The following is a 25,593-nucleotide window of genomic DNA, read 5'->3' on the forward strand; positions in this document are numbered from 1 at the left end:
TATGCATGGCCATTTTGGTGAAGGAGGCGGGGCTTTGGGAGGCAAAAAAAAGCTGTATTCAGTGTATAAGATGCACACAGATTTTCAGAAAAAGGTGCGTCTTATGCTCTGAAAAATACGGTAAGTTAAGAAGGAGACAGCATTATTAGTTCTGTTTGAGATGCAAATAGCCCTCGACGTACATTTTGCTTTGTGACTGTTCAAAGTTGCGACAGCACTGGGAAAAGTGACTCACAACCGTTTTTGAAGCTTACAACCATTGCAGCATCCCCATGGTCACGGGATCAAAGTCGGATGCTTGGCAACTGGTTCATATTTGTGACGGTTGCAGTGTCCCGGGAGTCATCTTTTCCAACCTTCTGGCAAGTAAAGTCAGTGGGAAAATCAGGTTCCCTTAACAAGCGGGTTGCTAACTTAACAACTGCATTGATTTATTTAACAGCTGTCATAAAATGGAGCTACCCCCACTTAACAACTGTCTGGCTTAGTAACAGAAATGGTGGGCTCAATTGTGATTGTAAGGTGAGGACTACCTATATTAGGCCCTTTATATAATTTTGCTAGGTTGAGACATGGCTTCCATGATATGACTTAGCACCAGGTTTTTAACAAAGCTCAAGTTAACTTACGTATGAATTAGACCCTGGGATATGATCCCATAAGCCTGGGGGGGAGGGGGGGAGAAATCTGTATGCTAAGATTGTTAAGGCATATAAGAGTTGCAAATCTAGGCAGCAAATAAATACTGTGGGATTGAATAAATACATTTCTTATCCAGTCATATAGGAATAAAAGAGTCACAGTAACCAATGTACAGTCAAAACTTTCCTAATTCCTGTAAGAATTGCAAAGATTTATAATTCAAGTTGAAGATGCTTCTAATAGTATTCTGTTAGTTGCAAAATTGTGCCTGACCCATCGCGACCCCATGGACAACGTTCCTCCAGGCCTTCCTGTCCTCTACCATCCTCTGGAGTCCATTTAAGCTCACGCCAACTGCTTCGGTGACTCCATCCATCACCTCATTCTCTGCCGTCCCCTCCTTCTTTTGCCCTCAATCGTTCCCAGCATTAGACTATTTTCCAGTGAGACCTTCCTTCTCATTAGGTGGCCAAAGTACTTGAGTTTCCTCTTCAGGATCTGGCCTTCTAAAGAGCAGTCAGGGTTGATCTCCTCTAGGATTGACCGGTTGGATCGCCTTACGGTCCAAGGGACTTGCAGGAGTCTTCTCCAGCACCATAGTTCAAAGGCCTCCATTCTTTGGTGCTCAGCCTTCCTTATGGTCCAAAAGTATTAGATTAAAAATTCTAAAATCAGATTCTAAAAGCCCCACATTAATTAATATATTAATTCAGCAACTTTTGTGGGTCATAGGGCACATTAGACAGATGGAATGAATAGGACCCTGAGAAAGGTATATGCACATCCTCCCACAGTGAGTGTGAAAACTGTGGTAGTAAATCATGGGTTTGGCAGGAAATACAATGCAGGAAGTAGACGGTTACTTACTGAAGATGTCTACCACCAGTGAATGTTAAATGCAATACACACACACAAAAGTATGTGTGTATGCAATTGTAGCTGATTAACAGATGCAGTGTTTGCATTTAAAATTTGGTCTCAGGAACATACTTAAACAATAGTTTCCCCTTAGCAACAACTGGCATCAATAATTTGGTCTTTAAATGAAGCACGCAACTGTGTTATGGATCTTATTTCAGCATTCTCTTTATCTTATAGATCTGCAAAGGTCCCAAATGCCAGGGCTGCTTGTAAAGTTAAAGTTTTCCAGCACCATCCATAATGGCAAAATATTGCAGTCATTAAACAAGGACAATCTGTATTGCCAGATTGCACAGGACTTGGTCAATGACAATCACTCTGTCCTAACTGCTTAGTGGACTTCATTCTTGGGACTTACTCTTTTACTAGTCTGTCCGCTGACCAGACTTTAAACTGTTCCTAGCATAAATAACATTCTGATTTACAAATCTAGCTCATAGTTGAAAGCGTTTTTCAGAAAGCAAATTCAACATCACTGTGTAACTCACAAAGTCTTCAGAAATTGATCTGTGATAAAAATGAGAACTCTTAGCACAAATTCAAAGAAAGTTGAACAGAGCTTTCTACAAAGCCTACAATGGAGTTAGATAATTGCAATGCCTTGTATTCTAAAAGGAAAAGCACATTTTTTAGACAGAAAACAAGTTGCAAATACACACACACATATGCATACATAATGTACACACACTTACACACACACTCTCTCTCACACACACACCCTAGGATATTCAAAGGAAACTCACTACAAATTATACAGAATTTCCCCACCTGTGAAATTTAATGCAGAATAGGGATGCATTAGTGCAAAATAAAATAGACAGAACTAATTTTAAAATTGCTAAGAGAGCTGGTCTACACCTGTCAGGCATAGAAAAAATAAAATCCTCCTGCAGGGTATTTATAAAATAGTTTATTTATAATGACATTTACTGTATAAAAAAATATAACGCAGTTAGATCTTCACATTATTTTACTCACCTACTAGGTCAATATAATTTAAAAGGGGGAAAAAAGGAATATTACTGCTATTTACTAGTCATTATAAATTAAGCATGTTCCTGGGAATCATTAAAGCACCTGGAATAGCTATTCTAAATTGCATAATAGAAAAAAGTGGACTATATTAATTTCAATTAAAGGACGACTTGACAATAACAGTACTTCAGTCAGCTAATTTTTATGCATAAAGTGCCAAGGTCTCTGATGTTATACTGATTTTAGAGTAATCAGAATAATAATAGCAGTACACACATTTGGGGCCTTGTAAGCATGATATAATATTAAAGCCTTTCCATTATTTATTTTTTTAACCCAATCCTTCATTTGATATGCTTTTTCACAAAGAAAGAGGGAGAAAAATCCGAACGGTGAAAAGTGAATGAATGAATGGTATTAACCACATGATGGTATTAACAATTTGAAAGCAAAAATGTCAGATGTATGTGATATCAATTGTGCACCAAGCAGTGAAAAAGTCAAAGAAACGGAAGGACTCTCTGGAGAAGACCCTAATGTTGGGAAAGATGGAGGGCAAAAGAAGAACAGGACAACAGAGAAGGAGGTGGCTGGATGGAGTCACTGAAGCAGTCGGCGTCAGCTTAAATGGATTCCAAAAGATGGTAGAGGACAGGAAGGCCTGGAGGAACATTGTCCGCGGGGTCACGATGGGTCAGACACGACTTTGCAACTAATAACCCATAGAATAAATTAGTGCTACCAAGATTATGTACAATAGATCAAATAGGAAGACAGAAAAATGAAGCATTAAACCCTCCATGATTCACCTATAACTCAGTAACACCTAAATAAAAACCACCGCATTGTTAACTATCAACATTATGACCATGGAAGAAACATGAAAGGACTGCCACTCTGGAGCTGAGAAAATTCACTTTTGGAGTAAGTTCTATCAGCTTTATTTCCAAACCCATCGTGTTCAGTTACAGAACTGTACAAGAGAAAACTGAATCAATCCTTCTGGAACTTTGTGCCAAGAGTTTTTTAATTATACCTTGAGCCCACTTCAGGATTCTATTATCTCTGATAAGTTATTTCATATCTTGATGATGAAACCATTGAAGTGGGATCATAGGTCATCAACACGCAAATGACTCTCAGATTTCTCTTTCATCTTGAGGAAACAGCTGGGGCTCTATCTGCCCTGAGCCCAGTCTCTGGATGGAGTTGATGAGGACAAGTTGAGAAGCCATTATAAGCAAGCCAAGTCCATGGTGTCAACTGCTAAAATGAATGGCATTCAGATGAAACTGTGGAAGGGAAGGTCAGCGCCCACTGAAAAACCTTAACTGTGAGGAAGACTAATGGATCTAGTGCTCGCATCAATGGCTTCCAAGTTATTGTGCGCAGTTTAGTAATCTTTGTACAGTTAGACATGCTTTCATAACCTCCCACCTGTGTTTCTGCAATAGATCACATGAGGGAATGTCTTTAAATAAAGTCCAGAAATTACAGTTTGCCTAATAAAGTGTTGCAAGATTACTGCCTAGCATTGGGGCTTATGACCATATTACATCAGTTTTTAGCAACCATCTCAAGTTACAATGGCACTGAAAAAAAGGGACTTATGATCATTTTTCACACTTACGACTGTTGCAACATCCCCAGGGTCATGCGATTAAATTCTGGATGCTTGGCTACTGGTACATATTTATGACAGTTGCAGTGTCCTGTGTGTGGTGTGTGTGTGTGTGTGATCAAGTGTCATTTTTCTCACTGTGCGTTGGGAGTGAGTTAGGCACCTCATTTCTCATGAAGTACGTTTAGAGAGATGTAACTTACATTTTTCTCAAAATGTAACATCTAAAATCTACATGGTGTGTTATGAGCAACATAAATCTTTCCAAAGTTTAGCATATACGTGTTATTATATAAAATACAGGTGTTCCAAACAAAAAAAATAGACTCATATTCAAGAAATTGTAGGGGGAAAACTGATTAATACATGTTTAAATTGGGCACAAGTTAGACAATAAATGCATAGAGAACTAACATGAGCAGGAAACCCATGTAAAATTTACCACACAATCCGTTACACTGCAAATGCTTTTCTTAGAGGCATGTAAGAATAACAGGCATCCTTTCACTATCAGTATCCGACAAACAGATGTATATTGTCTCTAATATCCAATTATTATGAGTTTATTCCATGAAGATTTCTGTTGTTTTAGAGCCTCCAAAACTAGCAAATCTCATATCACGGGGTACTGTAATTGATGGAGGGATGAAGAAACAGATTGAGATATGAATTCTACATTCAAAATAAGATAAAGATAATTAGTATATTCAAGTCAGAGGTTTTAGGTATATTCTTCATCGGTCATTTCAGCAGAGTATTAATACTCAATGTGATATTGTATGGTGCATTAAATTGGACATATTTAAAATACTTGTATGAATAACAAGGCAAAAAGTAAGCATGACATGTGATACAGAAAACTAACATGCAACTTTAAGAAAATGGAGCAAATAGCCTTGAAACAAGACCAGAGATCTATACATGCAAAGAAAAATAAGGATGATATGTGGTATACAGAGGTCAGATCTGCAGAGGTTTGTATCTTATGCAAATGTACTCTCAGCTTGGTTCATGTGATGAGTTTATCCACAATGAACTCATTTTTCTGGCCACAAAGACTCAATTCACACAACACCCTAGGCTAAGATGGGGTTAGCTAATTTGCAAGATCTTATAGGTTCACAATCACTTGAAAATAAGTAAACATAGGAGTAGTGTTATCAACAATAAAGATTGGTTTAAAAAAGTGAAAGAACAGATGGGCAGAAATGACAATGTCCTGTAACAAAACTTAAAGCAAAACAAGAGTTCTCAATTGATGGGAGAAACTATGAAAGAATTAGAAAAAATGTGAACCACAACATGGCCTAAGAATTTGCAGAATGACAACTGCCTCAATCTGTAATATTCATTCATTCGATCAATTTGTACAGTCACCCATCCTGACTAATGATGCTGGGTGGCGAAGAAGTTAAAATAAATTAAAATAATTCCAACTGCAGATATAAACATTGAAATACACACCAGCCAAGAAAGATATAACAAACCACAATGGTTAATAGGCCAGGAGACAGACCTTTTGTACAAGATTACAAGACTACAGATTAACAGAGTTGGAAGGGACCTTGTAGGTCATCTAGTCCAACCCCCCAGAATTCAAAACGATGCTAGATAGTACCAGATGTCAGGGTTGGGACATGGAAGTAGGTTTTTAAGGCCTTATGAAAGTCCAGCAGGGTTATAATGAGTGAAGGTGAAGATATAACCTGGCCTTAAATTGCTTAGAACCAGGACTGTTCTAGGTAAAACCCATTACAGCAGTAGTCCTCGATTTATGACCACAATTGAGCCCATCATTTGTGTTGGTACCACATTTTCTTGACAAAGTTGTTAAGGGAATAGCTGCAGTTTTTCTTTTTTTCATATTTTATTTATTTTATTCATATTACTTTCCATCTCCACCAAACAGTGTGAGATCTGGGTACAATTATTTGAACAATCATAATCCACGCATTTGTTGTTATGTTCATCACAATAATATTAATAGTATAACTGTATATCAATATAATTACAACAACGCATAGTATCTTCATCATCAAATTTTCTCCACATTTAAATTTCCCTCTTTTTTATATCTCCCCCTATCTAACTTCTGTTTCTTTGGTCTAACCATTGATAAAATACATCTCACATCAGAAAATATTCGATTTCTTCTTTACCCTTAATAATGAGTATTAATCTGTCCATTTCTGCGCATTCTAATATGGCTAAGGAATGGCTGCGGTTGTTGAGTTAGTCACACAGTTATTAAGGGAATCTTACTTTTCCATTGACTTTGTCAGAAGGCCGCAAAAGGGGGAAATCGTGTTACCCCAGGATCCTGCCACCGTCATAAATGTGAGTCACTTGTCGAGCATTCGAATGTAAATCAGATGGGGGTGGTGCAATGGTCGTAAGTGGGAATAATGGTCATAAGTCGCTCTTTTCAGCGAGACTTTTGGTTAAGGGAGCGTCGCCTCACTGAACCACCTTTTCTTGCCAGAGTGGTCAAGGCAACCGCCTTGTTGTTCAATTAAGTTGTTGGTAAGGGTGTTGCTAATTTAAATGGCCGCCGTGATTCATTTAACAACCCTAGCAAGGAAGGCCGTACAATGGGGCAACATTCACTTAAATGTTTTGCCTAGTGGCAGAAATAATTGGGCTCCCTTGATTTTGTAAGTCAAGAACTATCTGTATAGTTTTCACCATGGGGTTGAAGGACTCTCTTAACGAATGTCTCACTTAGCAACCTAAACCCTGGGCACGGTCGCGGTCGTAAGTCGGGGACTACCCGTAAAAGGTGGAGGGGGCGCCAAGGGATTCAATTGGGTGGGGGGTGGGGGAGAGAAATGCATTGAAACCCACCCACCCACCCAGTTTTTGGGGAAGAGGCCAAGCGAGGCAACCACGAGGAGGAAGAGCAGCAAACAGAAACCACGTGGAAGGAAGAGAGCGGGGGGGAGGGAGGGGCCAAGGGGCGGTTTCCTAGGGAACCGCGCGTGAGGGGCTCGCGCCGAGGGGCGGGGCCGCAAGGCAGGGGAGGGGGCGGGGCCGGCCCATGTGCCGCGCGGGAGGGGCCGAGCGCCTCTTGAAGACGGGAGCCTGAGAGGAGGAGGAGGAGGGGGGGGTGAAAGCGCGCGCAGGGAAAAGCCTTTTTTTCCCCCCTTCCCTTTTAAAGCGAGGCCTCTCCCGCCCTCCGCCCTCGTATTTCCTCCAAGCGCCTACTCACCGCGCTGTTCCCTCCCTCCCCCGAAGCTTGAGGGGAGGGACTCAGGTGGGCAAAGCGGAGCCGCGCCGGAGCCGCCCGCACTGACCACGCAAGACGGGGTGTGTGTGTGTGTGTGTGTGTGTGGAGGAGGCGAGGACGGCCACCGCCGGGCGTGCGTGCGTCACGCGCGTGCGCGTCAACCAGCCGGATATATAAATATATATGTATATACCGGGAGGCGCAGCGCAGCTGCCCGCGGAGAGGATGGCGTGCGGCAGGGCGGTTGTGGCGGCGACTGTTCGAGACACTGCGCATGCGCCAGAGCCGGCAAAAAAAAAAAAAAAAAGGTGGGAGAGAGCGAGAGAGAGAGAGAGAAAAAAAAATCCGAGTTTCTCCTTGCCTCCCTCAGGGTGAGAAGTGGAGTCGGGCGGGCGCCAATAAAATAATAATAATAACACCACGGGGCTAAATCGCGTGCTTTGTAGTTCCCCGGGCTCTCGGGTGTGTTGAGCCGTTTCGGATCCAGGTGGAAAAGGGCAGAGGAATTTTTTTTTTTGGACCGCGGATCGGGTGGAGAGCCGGTCCCTTGAAAAAAACCAAGACTAAGTGGCAATTTTTGGTTAGGGGGGGTTCAGTTTGGAGGGGGCGAGTGTTATCAAACCTTGAAAACAGACCCTGTGAAAAGGGAGGACTCTGGAGAATCCTGGACCTGATCCATAGTTTGCTTTGACCATGGTTTGTTGAATAAATCATGGTTTGTTGAATCCTTATTTGCATGTATTGCCTATAGTGTGCAATAAGCATATAAACCAGAATTGGTAAGCCGGGGTGCAAATTGCCAACAGTTCCCAACCTAGAAACTATGGTAAATATAAGGGAAGGTGCAGGAAGGAAAACCAAAAGTAATGTATATAATTATGGGCTATCAGTCATGTTCAACTCCTTAACCTATTTCTTCAGATCTTCCAACAGTATCTAACATTTCATAAGGTTGCCAGATTTTGTCAGATTTCAAAATCAATGGGGCGACTTTTCCCAATTAAGTACCAAAGGCAGTGGGGCAGGATGGGACAGTGCAGAGGCACTTACGTCCACAGGTAGTCCTCAACTTATAGCAATAGCACTTAGACTTATATACCTCATAATGCTTTTACAACCCTCTCTAAGCAGCTTACAGAGTCAGCCTATTGCCCTCAACAATCTGGGTCCTCATTTTACCCACCTTGGAAGGCTGAGTCAGCCTTGAGCCTGGTGGGATTCGAACCGCCGAACTGCAGCTAGCAGTCAGCTGAAGTAGCCTGCAGTACTGCACTCTAACCGCTGCGCCCCCTTGGCTCATATTATGACCACAATGGAGCCCAGAATTTATGTTGCTGAGTGAGAAATACGTTTAAAGTGACTTTTGTCCCAATTTTATTACTTTCATGTTAAGTGAGTCGTAGTAGTTGTTAAATTAGTAACACGGTTGTTAAGTGAAACTGGCTTCCCAATGGACGTTGCTTGTCAGAAGGTCGCAGAAGGGGATCGCGGGACCATGGGATGCTGCAACCGTCGTAAAAGTGAGTCGGTTGTCAAGCTTCCGAATGTAAATCACATGACCATGGGATGTTGCAATGGTCATAAGTGTGAAAAATGGTCATAAGCTTTTTTTTTCAGTGCCATTGTAACTTCAAATGGTCACTAAATGAACTGTGATAAGTCGAGGACTACCTGAAGTAGGTTGGGTTCACTCCATTTATAAATAAAGATAGCCACCATTAAAACAACACCCAAAAAGAATTGGCTATTGCTTTAGGGAACAAAGTGGGTGGGTAATCCTCAACTTACAACCATAATTGAACCCAAACTTTCTGTTACTAAGTGAGATATTTCTTAAGTGGGTTTCTCACCCCATTTTACAACTTCACAATTGTTTACTTTGCTTGTCAGAAAGTCACAAACAAGACCCGGGGACGTTGCAACCATCACAAAAACTGTATTTTTCGGAGTATAAGACACTCCGGAGTATAAGATGCACCAAGATTTTGAAGAGGCAAATTTTTTAAAAAAGGTTTTGCACTTTGCAGAAATGCACTCCCCAAATGACCTTTTTGTCCGTCCCCCCCAAAAAAAGGCACGCATAGCCTTTAGGAGGCTTATAGAGTGCTCCTGGGGCTGTGGTGTGTGCATGATAAGGGAGGAGCGCTTGTGGCTTAGAGGTTAATATAACTGCCCAACATGTAAAAACAGCCCATTTTTTGCTCATTTCTGCCCTCCCCAGCACCCAGGAGCAGTCTGAAAGCCTCCTAAAGGCTATGCACGGCCATTTTGGTGAAGGGGGCGGGATTTCGGGTGGCAAAAAAGTACTGTATTCGGTGTATAAAACGCACCCAGATTTTCAGCCTCTTTTTTGAGGGAAAAAGGTGCGTCTTATACTCCGAAAAATTACGGTAATATGAGCCAGTGGCCAAACCGCCTGAATTTTGATCACATGACCATGGGGATATTGCAATGGTTGTAAGTTTGAAAAATGGCCATGTGGCTTTTTTCAGTGCCGTTGTAACTTCCAATGGTCACTAAATGAACTAGTGTAAGTCTGGGACCAGAGGTGGCATTCTACCAGTTCGGACCAGTTTACCCGAACCGGTAGCAGATATCGCGGGTGACCACGCCCACTCGCCCGGCTCTACAGTATCCCATTTAGGCCCTTTTTTCACCAAAAACGCATGCGCAGAAGCTGAGCGCATGCACGGAGTGGCACCTGTGAGCGAAGAGAGCACGCGTGCACACACGCTCACACTTGCAGACCAGTAGGGAAGAGAGGGGAGTAACACACCTGTCCGGAACTATCTTTATTCATTCAGCTCTATTCCATGGTGAGCAGCAGCTAATACCATATGGCTTCTTCCCTACAGGAAGGGCACAGCTATTTCCTCCTTCAATGGGTCCTTCGTTAACAGACCCTGGCCTGCAACAGTCTCTCCTTAGAGCTTAATCCGATTAGTATTGCAGACCCCGGTGGGGTTTTATTCTTCTGAATGGCACTGTCACAACATTGTTAGAAGCGCCAGAAGCAAGAGTCTCGGGTCAACTTCAGACTTGAGGTTCTCATCGGCCAGATGGCCACGCAGGTGGAGGCGGCGGGGAGGGGGGAACTGGGGTTGTCGCCCAACACGCCAGGAGGACTGTGAGTTTGAAAAGAACTTAAACAGAAAAGAGGATTTCTGAATCTTGGGATTTAAAAAAAAACAACCCGCCAAGCTTTAGATAGAGGCCATCAGCTGTTCTTCTGCATTGCCGGTACATTAATTCCACCCTACTGGATGATGGGCTTAGCCTTGGTTGCAGAGTGTTAAAAAAAATGATCAGGGACTCAAGAGGAAGACCCTCCCCCAAGCCAATGGGATCTTATCGCAGATCTCATGAAGGTGACTGTGCCTTTATTAAAAAGCCTAACTTCACAAACTATAAACAACTAGACAGGAGGACATTCCCCCCCCCCATGCCATCACTCTGCTAAACAACTAATTTCCACACACTGTCAAAACTATTTAAAGGTAAAAGGTTCCCCTCGCACATATGTGCTAGTCATTCCCGACTCTAGGGGGCGGTGCTCATCTCCGTTTCAAAGCCGAAGAGCCAATGCTTTCTGAAGACATCTCCGTGGTCATGTGGCCAGCATGACTAAACAGCAAAGGTGCACGGAACACTGCTACCTTCCCACCAAAGGTGGTTCCTATTTTCCTACTTGCATTTTTACATGCTTTTCAACTGCTAGATTGGCATAAGCTGGAACAAGTCATGGGAGCTCACTGCATTATGTGGCGCTAGGGATTTGAACCACCGAACTGCCGACCTTTCTGATTGTCAAGCTCAGCGTCTTAGCCACTGAGCCCCCCAAAACTATTTAGTAATAGGAAAGATGAGGTAATAGGAAATATATTTAGTAATAGGAAAGATAGGTAATAGGAAAGATGAAAAAAATAATAGTAATAGTGTCTTACAAAACTATTTAGTAAGACACTATTACTATTATTTTTCTCATCTTTCCTATTAACTATCTCTTTTTCTACTTAATGACTATAATTTGTTGCTTGTAATCTTTACAATTTATATTGTTTAATTTGGTTTTATTTAGTACGATTTATGTTGATTGCTTATTTAGTATTCTATGACTATCACTAAGCGTTGTATCTTATGATTCATGATGAGTGTATTTTTATGGTGATTATGATCATGATTTACCACTCATAGCTTTTAGGTTCAATGAGAGCTTATGCACCAAAGACAAATTCCTTGTGTGTCCAATCACACTTGACCAATGAAGAATGCTATCAGTCAGAATAGAGCTGGAAGGACCTTGGAGGTCTTCTAGTCCAGCCCCTTGCTCAAGCAGGAGACCCTATACCAACTACTCATAGATCAGAGAAGAAATCTCAACTGCACCTTCTCCAAGACCATCTTCTGGACAGAGGAAACTGAATACGGGAGAGCTACCAAGGGCTTAGTAGTAATATAGCCTTTATTGTCATTGTAAAACATGCATACAACGAAATTGATTGTGTAGATTAGTAGCAATATTATTAGTATTATTAGTCTTCAACTTACAACTGTAATTACAGTGGTAACTCATGCCAGTCATTAAGCGGCTCTCATTGTGACTATGCCCGATTTTTAAGACTTTTTTTTGAGGTGCATGGTAAGCAAAGATCAATTATTAAGCAAATCCATTGTCCACAATGGCTGCTGTTGTTGTTTTTGCTGGAAACCGGAATTAAATGCTAAATTTCCAGGAAAAAAATGTTGGCAATCACAGCCACATGACCACAGGCTGCTCTGAGCAGTTGTAAATGTGAGCCAGTTGCCAAGCACTTGAAACGTTATTGCATGGGGTGAAGCATGGGGCTGTTCGAAGCGCAAATACAGCTCATTAAGTGGCCCTGGGGAGGCCCGTCGTAACTTTGAACAGTTGCTAAGGGACTGGTCATAAGTCCAGGATTACCACTAAACCATTTCATTCTCATTCTCTCTCTCCCTCCCTCCCTCCCTCCCACTCTCTTTTTTTCCCCCTGTAACCTGACAATTAGAACATTCACAATCCATAAGTGAGTGATTTAAAAACAAAATCAAAAGTTAAAGGGCACAGGGCTCATGAACGTGGCTTTATCTGGAAACTAACTGGGCACAAACACACAACTGTCTTAACACCTAGTCTAAAGCAACCTTGGCCAGTATGGAAATTGCTAACTAGACTCCGTGGGAGGGAGGAAGAACAATCAATCTTAAGATTAAGGAGTTTTATTTTGAAGTTACTTTATGTATTTTGAAGGTACTCTGTGAATGTGGAGAGCAATCCATCTCGCATATGCTATGCTGCATACAATGTCCTTCCACAACATGTATGGAAGGAATGTCTATGGAGGTCCCGGTTGTCCCCAAGGTGTTTTTTCAAGAGGCAACGGGACTTTCTTGTTTTCTCTTTTGAAGACGTTTCACTCCTCATCCAAGAAGTTTCTTCAGCTCTGACTGGATGGTGGGGAATGGAAGGATTTGTACTCCTTGAAGGCAGCTGGTCATTTGCATCCTTTTTAGAAAGACATTGAGGCCATTTGGAGGCGTGGCACGACAAAACCGCGGTCCACTAAAGCGCGCCCGATTAAAGCGCGTCGCTGACATCATCATCAGCGCGACAACAGCGACCGCGGAGAAAAAAGGGCGCTTTAAAAAGCGCTTTGAAAGCAAGCCGATTCACGTTAAGGTAAGGGTTAGGTTTAGGGTTAGGTTAAGGGTTAGCGTTAGGGTTAGGTTTCGGGGGGTTAGGTTTAGGGGTTAATTTTAGCTTTAGCGCTCACAGCATGCTTTTTTTGTCGCGCTGTGATGACGTCAGGTACACAGTTTCGTCGAGTGCGCTTTAGTCCACCGCGGTTTTGTGGTGGAACCGTTTGGAGGTTCGTCTGTCCTCAGAGCTCCCTGAGCAGTGCAAATGGGTGGATAAACCTCCAAGTGACCTCAATGACTCTAAAAGGATGCATATGGACCAGCTGTCTGCAAGGAGTATAAATTCCCCACCATCCAGTCAGAGCTAAAGAAGCTTCTTGGATGAGAAGTGAAACGTCTTCAAAGAAAAACCAGAAGGTCCAGTGGCCTCTTGAAAAAGCACCTTTGGGATGTACAGAGGAAGACCTCATGCTGGCAAGAGATAACATCAATGTGTTCCAATACTGGTCGAATATCATTGAGTTCTAAATCTATTTATTTTATATATTTTTAAAAACATACTATACTAGCTGATAAACCAGTGTTGCCCGGGTATTTATTTATAGTGGGAAAATGTCTGTCCCAAACGTAATTTCTAATGTTGGCTTTTCCCCCCCTTACCAGAGGAAGCCTCCTTATGGAGTACTGTGACGCGGTTACCATGTCAACTCCACTGCACTGTACAGAAGAAGCTATTTTATGGCAGTAGAAGCCATTTTAAGGTACAACAGGCTGTATCTTAACAGAACACCACCACCCCCTCAAAGGGTGTGAGGGGTGTCTTACCCTCACAGTATTTGTTTCCAAAGAGTAAGGCATCTGTGTACCAAGTTTGGTTCCAATTTGGCCACTCTTTGCCTAAAAGGTTTGCCGTCAGGGATCTATTGGATACCTATTATATCTGCTCAGGGTTGAATGTTATGTCTGTAATTTGTAGGTGCTTTAGACACCAATAAAGAAGCTGGAGATTTAGTTGGCATTTTCATTCATCTGACATTGGCAACATTATTGCTGCTGTTTTGATACAGTATCAACAAAAATTTAGTGGAAGTTTACCGAGAGTGAGTTTGACTAGTGCAGATGTTCTGGCCAATTCTGACCAATAGTTGTCAGGGCCTGCAATTATTCTGACAAACATATACCGGTTCCACCACAAAACCGCGGACAACAAAATCGCGGTCGACGAAAGCGCGCATTTGACGTCATCACAGCGCGACGAAAACATCGCGCTGTGATCGAAAAATGTAAAAATAAAGCAAAAACCTTACCCTAACCCCCCCAAACCTAACCCTAAACCTAAACCTAACCCTTAACCTAACCCTAAATCTAACCCTTAACCTAATGCTAAACCTAACGCTAACCCTTAACCTAACGCTAAACGTAACCCTAACGCTCTAAACCTAACCCTAACCCTTAACCTAACCCTAAACCTAAACCTAACCCTTACCTTTATGTGAATCGGCTTGCTTTAATTTTATTTTTATTTCAATTTTTAATTTTTTTCGTCACGCTGTGATGACGTCAAATGCGCGCTTTCGTCGATCGCGCTTTTGTGGACCGCGGTTTTGACGGGTCACGCATATACCATGCAGCACAACATAAGGATAGTTCAAAGCATTTACTTTTTACCAACTGGGTCAGGCGTCACATGGGGGCCACAGCTTATGCTCTGTTTGAGGGGCCTCTGGTGCTCTCTGAGCTAGGTTGTTTTCTTGCAGATGTTTCAAAACCCAACTAGTGCTAGTAGAAAGTGGGGTTTGCCCTCCGGTTATATTTATAGTGGCTTGTCCTATCAATGTTGGTGGCACTGATCTTGGAAGCTCTTTGTTTTGGGGTGTTCGCTGTTAACTTGTTTGGCAGTTCCTCGATTGGGGTATTGTTTATTTCTTGATTGTTGGTCTAATGCAGTAGTGGGATTCTAAAATATTAGCAACTGGTTCTCTCCCTGATTGCTGGGTGGGCATGGCCTACTCCGTCTCTTGCACCACAGAGGGGGTAGGGTTCACCCTCCCCAGGCTCCAGAGGCTTTCTCCGAGCCTCCGGAAGGGAAAAACAACCTCCCCGAGCTCTGGAGGCCGTCCAGAAATGGGCCCATTTCTAGACTTCCAGTAGGCCCATTTTCTACCCTCTGGAGGCTTTCCCTGAGACTCCAGGAAGGCGAAAATGACCTCTCCCGGGCTCCAAAAGCCGGATACAGGCCCATTTTCGGACTTCCAAAAGGCCTGATTTTTGCCCTCTTAGTTCCTCCATGCAGCCCCTGCGCTTACCTGGCATCCAAAACGGGCCGCGTGGAGACTCCTGGGAGGGGAGGGGCAGGTGGGCGGGGCCAGCGTGTCCTTCCAACTACTGGTTTGCCTGAACCGGTGCAAACCAGCTGAATCCCACCACTGGTCTAATGTTAATCTTGATATTAATCTATGCTCCTTTGGGTGTTGATTGCTGGTGGGAAGATGTTTTGGACTTTTTGGCTTGTCAATGGCCTCTTTTGCAGTGTATGCAGATGTTGCTTATGTCTATTTGTTTATCAGTGGCCGATTTGTCAGAGTACCAGGTTTATAACAGATTAGCAGAGTTGGAAGGGACCTTGGAGGTCTTCTAGTCCAACCCCCTGTTCAGGCAGGAAACTCTATACCAGGGGGGGTCAAACTCACGTCATCATGGCGGTGTCACATGACGTATTGGGACTCCCCCCCCCCTTCGCTAAACTGGCTGTAGATGTGGCCAGCCCGTGATGCATCCAGCTCACGGATTCCACAATAATTCCACTGATTAATTGTCCTCACTGTTAGGAAATTTCTCCTTAGTTCTAGGCTGCTTCTCTGCTTGTTAGTTTCCATCCATTGTTTCTTGTCCCGCCTTCTAATGCTTTGGAGACTAATTTGACTTCTTTGTGGAAGGCCCTCAAATATTGGAAGACTGCTATCCTTTGTCCTTCTCTTGGTTAGACCAGCTATATCCACCTCCTGCAACTGTTCTTCGAATGTGTTAGCCTCCAAGTCCTTAACCATCTTTGTTGCCCTTTCTAGAGTCTCAACTTCTTTTATATCGTAGCAACCAAAATTGGATGTAACATTCCAAGTACGGTCTTGATTTTGTCCCTCTGTTTATACAAACAAGGATTGTATTGGCGTTTTTGACTGCCGCCGCACACCGCTGGCTCATATTTAAGTGATTGTCCACTAGGACCCCAAGATCCCCCTCACAATTAGTTCCAGGTGGGGGGCTGGTTGGCTGGACATCCTGCCTAGCTGTTCCCCTGGAGTGGCACCAGTGAGAAGGGGCACCATCTGGGCACAATTTAGTAAATAGAATCAATAAATAAAGTGCAGAATTATTTCTGCACTGGGATTGCCCTTATCAGATAGAACGTGGAAACCTTCAGAGTAAAATGTTTGAGCAGAGACATTTTAAAAGATCTTGCTATACTTATGAAATGCTGGGTATGGCTAACTTTACCATAGTTCTCGCAAAACATTTTTGAGCAAGAGGTAGGTTGGAATTCCGGTTCTCCTTCCTGTCACTCCCCCCCCCCCCCGGCAAGGACGTCTCCTGCAAACTTGAGAGACTGAATTGTACCTGCAATGCTTTCGAAGCAATGCAGCATTGTCTTTAAAATGCTGCAAGTGCCTTTTTGCGAAGACTCAAGGTTTCAGTGTAATTTAAAATTTCCTCTTATTCTCTAAGCTGGGCAAGGTCTCAGGGACTGCGCATTCAGATTGCACAACTTAAAACAGCCAAGACTCAAGCCTTAGAAATGTGCCAGATGTCAACTTCTAGAACCCCTGATGAGAAAAATCATTCAATTGGAAAGTGGTTCTTTTTTTTTTTTTTAGAAGCTGCACAGCTATTTCTACCATCATAGATACGCCAAGGTGATACTGCCAGTATGTCTATGGAGGTTCTTAGTCATCCAGGTGATGGTTGTCCCAAAGGTGTTTTTTCAAAAGGCAACTGGATTTTGCTTTTTCCTTGAAGACATTTCGCTTTCAATTAATATATAAAAGTGTGTGTGTGTGGTGTGTGCATGATAACGGAAGAGCGCTTGTGGCTTAGAGGTTAATATAACTGCCTAACATGTAAAAACAGCCCAAGTTCGAATCCCTGCAAGGAAATAGATCTATACTAGTCTCCTGCCAGCCTCTGCTTCGCTGCTGCTTTTCAGCTGCCATTGAAACGGGGGGGGGGGGGGGGGGGCATGGTATTTGGGAAGGGAATCATTCTGTAGTGGAGGACTGTTTATTAGGGAGTTATTCTCATCATCTCTTTGCGCATGTGGAAGGAAGGGAGTTTCCCGCCAAGGCCAACTGTCCAGCATTCCATCCTGATTATGATTTTTGAAGATGTCTCCCACCTGACAGTTGGGTGAAATATGATTGGACTATGGACTGGGGTACCAAGGGGAGGGGAATGAATCTTGCATTGATATCTATCGCTTTCGCGCCTTTTTATTCAGATTCAGCTTTGCTTTACTTCTAATCGTTTGTAGCCAGTAAAAGCACACTTAATTCTGAAATATGGAGTTGAGTGGTTTCTTTCTTGGTTATTAAATGAAGGGGCAGTGACATCTCCCTTCATTTATTTATTAGCAAAAATGCAAGTGTGTGTGTGTGTGTCCAAATACATACACACACAGAGAGAGTGTGTATGTATACATACATACATACATACATACATACATACATACATACATACATAATTTTCTTTTGAGAGCAGGCATCAGAATTTAATTTTTTAATGTGTGCTGCTGCGTTTACAGAAAAAAGTAACAATAATGGTTATCTTATCTCACTCCAAAATGCATAGCTAAATGTCTCTGAAGATTCTCAGACATCCAGGTCATGTCCCAAAGATGCTGAAGAACCTTCTTGGATAATAAGCGATATGTCTTCAAGGAAAAGCAAAGTCCTGTTGCCTTTTGGAAAACAAAAACACGTTTGGGATATTGATTGCATGGTGACTACTGATTATGGTAAGGCAATTCTTTAACCAGCCCAAGGAAATTGCCTCAGCTAGCAAGTCAGTTAGCAAGTCAGAGGGATTTGATAGTTAATAGCACTAGCACTTAGACTTATATACCGCTTCACAGTGTTTTTACAGCCCTCTCTGAGTAGTTTACAGAGTCAGCCTCTTGCCCCCAACAATCTAGGTCCTCATTTCACCTATCTCAGAAGGACGGATGGGTGAGCGAACCTTGAGCCTGGTGAGATTCGAACTGTCAAATTGCAGGCAGCCGGCAGTCAGCAGAAGCAGTCTGCAGTACTGCATTTTAACCACTGGGCCGCCACAGAAAAAAAAAAATGACAGCACCATTTATCTGTTCTTACAGCCTAAAAGCAAATAAGGTATAAGAATTCAGTAGATCATCTGGCAAGAAATCAAGCCATTTTTGGTGACTATCCAAATCGATTTATATTCTCTTTCTCCTTATTTTTCCCTCATCACAACCCCCTTGTCTTCTAATGGGAAAGTAATGAAGCCAAGTTCCTTGCCCTGCCACATTTATACTGCAACCCAAAAGATACATGATAATTTAAAAAGTAATATTTGAGCCAGGTAAATGTGATTACTGAATAAAGGGCTGTTTTAAAGCCGTCCTTTCCAAGTGGGGAGCCCTTTAGGTCTGCTGCTATTACATCTCTGGAGTTCCCTCTCTCCCATCATCCCCAGCCAGATGGTGCACAGAGTTGAGGACAGAATCTAAATGTTATTTTTTCCAGAGGAGATGCCCGCTGAACTTTCAGCTAGCCCACAGAATACAGTTTGGCTAGTTTTCCACCACATGTGGAACTAAAACCAATCAAAATCGCCCCGTAGGAGTTAGCATAATGTGGGAAAGTAGGAACGGTATTTGTTGAACAAGCTTTAACAAAATCAACATTACCTTAAGAGTGATTTGTGAACAGGGACAAGGGCAGAACTTCAGTTAAACATGCCCCTTTCCATAATAGGCTAATCATCCGTTCTTCCATTCTATTCTTATCAATGGACAGAACAGCTTTCTGTGTCACCCGGAGAGTTCTGATAATAATGTCGATATTGGAAAGTCTAGGGTTTCCAGACCAGGTTTCAATTATCCAAGTCCACTGAGAGTGTCACTTGGGAAACCTGAAGAGCAGCATCCAGTGGTGGGCACTCACTTGAAGCTGATGGATTTGGAATTTGAGGAGATCATACAGCTCTATCCTTTATCTCCTCAGTTAGCCTTCCTTCCTTCCCTTTTCCTGCCCTCCCTCATTTACCTACCTCCCTTCATCATTTTCTTTCCTTCCTTCCCATATCATTCCATCCTATGATTCCCCCTTCCTTTCTCCCTCCCTCCCTCATTCATTTACCTTCCTCCATTTTCCTTCCTTCCATCCTTCCTTCCCATCCCATCATCCTTCTTTCCTTTCTCCCTGCCTTCCTTCCTTCTTCCCTCCCTCCCTCATTTACTTTCCTCCTTCATTTTCCCTCCTTCCCATCCCATCGTCCTTCCATCCTTCCTACCTTCATTCTTCCCTCCCTCCCTCATTTACCTTCCTCCCTCCATCATTTTCCTTCCTTCCTTCCCATATCATTCCATCCTATGATTCTCCCTTCCTCCCTCCCACCCTCCTTTACCTTCCTCCATTTTCCTTCCTTCCATCCTTCCTTCCCATCCCATTGTCCTTCCACCCTTCCTTCCTATCTCCCTGCCTTCCTTCCTTCCATCCTCCCTCTCCCTCCCCCAGGCAGAGAGAAGCCTCTTCAAAGATGGCTGCAAACACATTCATTTACCTGCAAACGGTTTGGGGAAATGAAGATTATGGTGCAATTTTTATTAGCCTTCACTCTGAAAAATCCCAGGCATGATTTTAAAAAGTTGCCATCTTGATTTTTTTTTTTTTTTTGTCCACACCCAGATATTCCTTGCCAACATCCCATTTGCAAGCAACAGCGCTGGTAGGTTTTCGTGAAACCCACCCACGTCTACCACAGGTTGTGCAGAAAAGGAACAAGTCTGTTTCCTAAAAGGGGAAACTTTTTGTTTCCACTTACTATCACTTTGTGTCATACCATTTAAAAAAAAAAAAATCCCCAAAGAACAGGGAACTAAAGTCACACGTTGACAGCAGGGGAAACTTCCAGTTAATGTGGTCCAGAATAATCATTTGGTTCCTTCTTTGGAGAAATGAGATTTGTGTCTTAAAATATAACCCCAACTGATGGTGTGGAAGAGCTAAGATGTGGTGTGAAGGACGTCTTGGAGATTACAGAACTAAGCAAGGCAAAGACATTTCCCAAAGAAGCCAGATTAGCAGGTTGGGGATAATGGGATTTGTAATCCAAACCTTAAATTGGTGCAAACTCTGAGCACAGGATTAAAACGCACCACCTCCCTTCTAGGTGTGTCAACCCACATTCAGAGCTATCATTGGTGCCCCTGCTTTGAAGTGTCCATACACACACACACACACACACACACACACATTAACATCCTTGCTGACTGCAGGAGCTGGGAATTGTAGTTCAGTAGCATTTCAGGCCCTTCTGTCTTAAAATATAACCCCAAATTGATTGTGTGGAATAGCTGTGGTGTTAAGGACGTCTGGATGACCACAGAACAACCCAAGGCGAGGAACATTCCAAAGAAGCCAAACAAGCAGATTGGGGATAATGGGAATTGTAATCCTAATCTTAAATTGGTGCAGACTCTGAGCAGGATTCCAACATGCCATTTCCCTTCTAGGTCTGCCGACCGACATATAGAATCTATGATTTGTGCCTCCGCTTTGAAGTGTCCACACACATCCATTAACAGCCGACTGCAGGTGCTGGGAATTGCAGTTCGGCAGCATAATCGCCATTCCTGCTTTATTTGCCCTGCAGATTTTTTTCAGGACAAGATGCAACAGTCTGGATTTAAGATGAGCTTGCTTCTGTACAATCGCCTTGGGTTCACCTTTTCCTACAGCCTGCTCATAAGGGGTTATGGAAGCAAATGGAGTGGAAAAATATGGGGTAGTTGGGGGAACCCAACTTGTAGCCACTGTAGCTGGGAGAAGGAACTTGAAAAGCAAGGCAACCCCAGAAAGAAGCTGCAGACATGGTTGGAATAATATCACCAGGCCTGTTCCCAATAAGAGCACGTCGTTCCCAACTCTAGGCGGGTTCACCGACAAAAGGGCAAATGACAAAACCGCGAACGACTAAACCGCGGTGACAAAACCGCGTGTTCTAAAGCACTCCGATGAATGAGCACTGAATCATGCCGACAACAGCGCGGCGACAGAAGCCCGCTGTAAAACTAAACTTAACCCTAAACATAACGCTAAACCTAACCCTAAACCTAACTCTTACCTTAAGTTAAAGCGCCCTTCTGTCTCCACACTGTTGTCTCCGCACTGTTGTCGCCGCGCTGATGACATTGCAGTTTTAGTGATGCAATTTAGTCGGGCGTGGTTTTGTCGTTCGCCCTTTTGTTGGGTCACGCTCTAGGGGGTGATGCCCATCTCCATTTCAAAGCCGAAGAGCCAGCGCTGTCCGAAGACGTCTCCATGGTCATGTGGCCGGCATGAGTCAATGCCAAAGGCACACGGAATGCTTTTTCCTTCCCACCAAAGGTGGTTCCTATCATATTTTTCAGACTATAAGATGCACCGGAGTATAAGACGCACCATGATTTTGAAGAGGTACATTTTTTTAAAGTGTTTGCACTCTGCAGACCTCCCAGATTCTCTGCATGCCTCATTTTTTGCAAAAAAAAGGGGGGACATGCAGAGCTTTGGGAGGCTTGTAGAGTGCTCCTGGGAGTTGCAGGGGCAAAAATGGGCTGTTTTTGCTCATTTTTGCCCTCCCCAGCCCCCAGGAGCACTTTGCAAGCCTCCCAAACCCACTGCACATCCATTTTTGCAAAGGGGGCAGAGTTTCAGTACGCCAAAAAGGCTGTATTCAATGTATAAGGCGCATCTTATATCCGCGTCTTATACTCCGAAAAATACGGTATAATAGCAATAGCTGTGCTGTCCCAACAGTCTATAGCTAATGTGTAGGAATTAAGAACTGTCTCCTTTAAGAAACTACCTCATGGGAAATGTATCCACCTTAGGGGAAATGTAGGCAGAACTGCCTTGTGGGAAATGTAGTTCCATAACATGTGACCACATCTGTGTTCCCTGATTGGGCAGTGGGTATTCTGCCCAGGAAAGTTGATTTATTACTGGTAATAAATTGCCCTGGGTTAACTGGGATGGCAGCCACCGCTCATCCCTTCATCATCTCCGCTCATCAAGGGAGATAGGAAACCACAGACTTTTTACACTATGTGATGGGACAGATCATGGAAAGTCAAAAGTATCTTAACACTGAACTGTACGTTTGCTATTAAGATTGCCTGATAATAAACTTGATCTAACAGAGCGTCCTAAGCGTGGAGTTTAACTACATGCCCTGAAACTCGGGAAGCAGAACAATAGCATTTAGGCAGATCTAGAGCAACTCACCACAGCTGACTCACCTGGCCATCTGCTGTGGGACAATTCAACCCAGGATAACTCAAGAGAGGGACTAGTGAATTGCAGCAGGCCTTTGTGTTGCTTTAGGTTTGAACCTTCTCAAGTTAGAAGTCCTCAAGGCTGGGATGAGCTGCAATTCTACTTGTCCCTCTCTTGAGAGATCCTGCACTGAACTGTTCCGTGTTGAGTTGTCACGCTGTGTGACAGCCAGGGACTGGAGGCTAAAACATACAAAGAACGGTTGCTGGAACTGGGTATGTCTAGTCTGATGAAGAGAAGGACCAGGGGAGACATGAGAGCAGCCTTCCAATATCTCAGGGGTTGCCACAAAGAAGAGGGAGTCAAGCTATTTCCCCAAAGCACCTGAAGGCAGGACAAGAAGCAATGGGTGGAAACTGATCAAGGAGAGAAGCAACCGAGAAGTAAGGAGAAATTTCCTGACCGAACAATTAATCAATAGGACACCTTGCCTCCAGAAGTTGTGAATGCTCCAACACTGGAAGTCTTTAAGAAGATGTTGGATAGCCATCTGTCTGAAACGGTATAGGGTTTCCTGCCTAAGCAGGGGGTTGGACTAGAAGACCTCCAAGGTCCCTTCCAATTATGTTATTCTATTCTGTTCTTACAATACAATACAATAGCAGAGTTGAAGGGACCTTGGAGGTCTTCTAGTCCAACCCCCTGCATAGGCAGGAAACCCTATACCGTTTCAGACAAATGGCTATCCAACATCTTCTTAAAGACTTCCAGTGTTGGAGCATTCACAACTTCCGGAGGCAAGTTGTTCCACTGATTAATTGTTCTGTCAGGAAATTTCTCCTCAGTTCTAAGTTGCTTCTCTCCTGGATTAGTTTCCACCCATTGCTTCTTGTGCTACACTCAGGTGCCTTGCAGAATAGTTTGACTCCCTCTTCTTTGTGGCAACCCCTGAGATATTGGAACATTGCTATCATGTCTCCCCTAGTCCTTCTTATCATTAAACTAGACATACCCAGTTCCTGCAACTGTTCTTCATATGTTTTGACCTCCAGTCCCCTAATCATTTTTCTTGCTCTTCTCTTTTCTGTTCTATTCTGTTCTATTCTACTCTAGCCATGGCAAGTTGTCCCATTCCACATTTAGGCTTCTATACCACCCTATAGAGCTTTACTGAATAGTTTATGATGTAAAAGCATTATTTGCACATACTCAGCAACAATCTGGGTCCTCATTTTACTGATCTCGAAGGCTGGAAGGCTGACTCCACCCTGAACCAGTCACGATTAAACCCCAGATTGTGGGAAAGAGTATAGCCCGCAATTAACCACAGCACCACCAAGACTCAATAAACTGACTTTGCTATACAACTGGCACCAGATCACTCCTTGTGGGTCTCCTCCAAAGTGTCTGAAAGGGCTACAAAGAGCTTTGGATGTGATTCAAGAAGGTGCTTCAAGGATACGAAGCAGGGGTGAAATCCAAATCGGTAGTAAAAAAAATGTTTAACAAAGTAAAAGAAAAAAAAGTTCCCATGATCAGCTGTACTGTGTGATGGTAGGGACATTTTTTTAAACTACTTTTTTAGCATTTGGGGTCCGTTTTTACTCCCAGAAGGCTTCCCTGAGACCTGCTAGGCCAAAAATGGGGATGCTGCGAAAGAAAGAAAGAAGGGAGGGAGGGAGGGAAAAAGGAGAGGGACGAAGGACCATAAACCTGGCACTAGACGCAGCTTCAGAGGATATCTTGAAAGAGCACAGCAATCCAGGGCTGGAAGGGACCTGGAGGGCATCTAGTCCAACCCCCTGCTCCAGCAGGACATTGTTAAAGTGAGTTTCTGTATCTTGAAACCCCCCCCCCCCCCGGCAGTCCCATGATCTCCACCAAACCACGCCCACAGAACCGGTAGGGAAAAAAATTAAGATTTTACCCCTGATACAAATACAACGCTCGTCCATGCATTCTTTTTTTCAAGATTGGCTGCAGGAGAAGACCTATAGATTCATTCATTCATTCAATTTTGACGCTACTCAACCTGATTCTCTGCATTAGATACATCGTAAGACACACAACATAAGGAACAGCATAAAAACAACAAGTAGGTAAATATACAATGAATGTAAAAAGAGTCTTAAAGTTTAAAAGAATTTACATCGTAAAATTTGGCACGAATCGCTCAACCACTGTCTTGATCAGCAATGAAAATTCTGGTCCTAATAGTCAAGGACTATCTGTACACAATGGCATCCAAAATTTCTGTTGCTAAGCGAGACAGTTGTTAAGTGAATATTTCCCCATTTTCCAACCTCTCTTGCCACCATTAAGTGAATCACTGCAGCTGTTAAGTTAGTACACGGCTATTAAGCGAACCTGGATTTCCCATTGACTTTGCTTGTCGGAAGGTCACAAAAGTGGATCACAGAACTCCAGGACATCTGAATTTGGATCACGCGACCACAGGGATGCTACAATGCTCATTTAAGTGAGACAAATGGTCATCAGTCACTTTTCACTGTGCTGTTGTAACTCCAAACAGTCGCTAAATGAACTGTTGTAAGTCGAGGACTACCTGCATTGCTAAGGTGATGGAAGATTCATTTATTAAATGAAGAACACACGGCAAGTTCCTACTGTGCCCTAAACGCCAACTTGATATCTTAGCACTGTAGCAATAGCAGTAGCACAGTGGTGGGTTCTGGATGCCCGGCGGCATCCACATGGATACACCCAGCGCGTGCCTGCATCTTAGCGCCTCTGAGATGTTCCAGCTGCTCAGCGGAGCATCGCGCAGGCGCTGTGCTCGTGCACGGAAGTGCAGAAGACTTAAAAGACCGGTAAAGAGCTCAGGTGGGCCCTCTGGAGCACCGTACCGGAACGGTATGCGGTGCTCCGGGCTGGCTCCAGTACGTCTGTACTGGGGCGTACCGCCTGCAGCCCACCACTGCAGTAGTACTTAGACTTATATACCACTTCATAGCCCTCTTTAAGCGGTTTATAAAGTCAGCCTCTTGCCCCCAACAATCTGGGTCCTCATTTTACCCACCTCGGAAGGCTGAGTCAAA

At 43.4% G+C, this 25,593-nt stretch overlaps 1 protein-coding gene across 2 annotated transcripts in view; it reads right to left on the minus strand.

Moving 5' to 3' along the window:
• The window catches only part of CYRIB (CYFIP related Rac1 interactor B), a 113,357-nt gene that overhangs the window by 72,161 nt on the left and 15,603 nt on the right, over positions 1–25,593 (minus strand). The window contains exon 1 of one of the 2 annotated variants that reach the window (XM_032223328.1): positions 7,368–7,651. The exons of the other annotated variant lie outside the window; for it this stretch is intronic. The gene's annotated coding sequence lies outside the window, so the exon portion shown is untranslated. Of the gene's footprint in view, positions 1–7,367; positions 7,652–25,593 lie in introns of those variants that run through there. 2 annotated transcript variants of the gene reach the window in all.

The sequence above is a fragment of the Thamnophis elegans genome, chromosome 8, assembly GCF_009769535.1.
Source record: "Thamnophis elegans isolate rThaEle1 chromosome 8, rThaEle1.pri, whole genome shotgun sequence".
Classification (NCBI taxonomy): Eukaryota; Metazoa; Chordata; class Lepidosauria; order Squamata; family Colubridae; genus Thamnophis; species Thamnophis elegans.